Below are 1,740 nucleotides of genomic sequence, written 5' to 3' on the forward strand. Positions count from 1 at the left end.
AAGCAACTCTATATCTGGTCTTCTTTACACAAGAGCAAAAATATCAGCTTGAAACAGCTTGAAAGCTATTCATGTCACATATTTAACTAGATAGGTAAGTATTATCAGTTTAGCAATCGGTGTTGATTTACAATGGGAGGGCTAATCTTTCTTCTCAAACATCAAACAAATACTTTGTGTGAGAATGAGAATAATAAAAAAATAGGATAAGACAAGTTTTCAAATCAGTAAGTTTGAAAGGCTGGGTGAAACAAATTGGGAAAAGGGTGTGTTGACCCCACTAGAGGCAAGAGAGGTGGTTGTAGATTATGGCTGTGAAAAGCTCACTTCTTTCTCAAGTTTTGCACTTCAAATTTCTTCCTCTTTCCCACTTTAATGTAAGCGGAAAGGGCCAGGAATAGGACTAAAAAAACCGAACCAACCAACCAACCAACCAATCCAAGATTTAGAAAACAAGCATTGGTCTTTTTTTTTCATTCTTTCTCACTTTGTGAAAGAGTAACTTATTCTGTGCGACCTTCCTTTTCTTAAAATTTAACAGACTATGTATTTACCAAGTAATTATGGTTTAAAATAACACTTACCTAGTTTTGGCTTGATGCAGCTGAGATAAGGGCCAGACAATTAGTTCTGTAGTATGAAATGAGAAACAGCTCTTTATATTAATAAAAATAATGCAACAGGATATTATACAGAGGTTGGACTACTTCAGTAATGGCAACTATGGTTTCTGGGTGTTGTGCTTACCACAAGAAAACAAAAAACATGCAAGAGGAAAAAGCATAATATTGACTGAGTGGCTAATGATGTTGAGTACTGACCATCATCTGCTGATGCTCTACGGAGCATATCAGAGAGATGGATTGTAAGAGTTCTCCCAAGCCAGAGCGCAGCAATGCCTCAAGCACCCTGTATCTTCCTGTACTGTGAGCAGCACTGCTGATTCCACTGCAAGCACCCACATTTAACAACTGCTTTAGGTCTAATCAGGACACTGAGCATCCTGGGAATTGCAAAATACAGCTACAAAAAAATCCCCACGCTGTTTTGCCCTGGCTTTGCAGCTGTCATCTAGTACTATATGAGATTTTCGGTATTCGTAATCTCGTATTTCATCTGCAACTTTAGCTGTGAAAATGTTTTGCCTTTATACACACACACGTTCTAGCTGTAAAATAGCATTGTCTTTGCTTTCTAACAAATCTTTCTGTGGTGTGGTTTAGCTTTCAAAAATAAGGCTGCAGGTCTGTCGAGCATTGATTTAGTATAAATTTTCAATTTAGTTAATTGTTCTGAGCCACGTAAGATGCTGATTTGCAGATATCTAAAAAATAGCGAAAATATTGCATGAAGCTATAATACTGGTGAACAGTTCGTTTACCCTGTAGAAGACCCCCTAACTTTACAAACCAGAGTTGTTCATCACAATGAATGCTAAATGTTTTGCTGTTCATCTTTATTTTTAGCTTTTTGTACATAAAAGAGGATGCCCGCAGCTATAGAAGTACTGGTGTTTGCTATGTATATATAAAAAAACTTTGTCATGGAAGCTGAAGAACAACTTTTATTTCCAATGGAAGGTTTTACATTTATTAAATTGTTTGGTTTTCCCCTCACTTTTTAAAGGTGGGTAGGAAACAAGCTGGAGTTCTGAGGATGGGGAGCAAAATGGGGTAACTAGGGCAGGAATGCAAGATATTATCACAAGAGTAACTTCTGCTATTTGGACAGAGGACAATG

Source organism: Patagioenas fasciata, chromosome 5, assembly GCF_037038585.1.
Source record: "Patagioenas fasciata isolate bPatFas1 chromosome 5, bPatFas1.hap1, whole genome shotgun sequence".
NCBI classification, from domain to species: Eukaryota; Metazoa; Chordata; class Aves; order Columbiformes; family Columbidae; genus Patagioenas; species Patagioenas fasciata.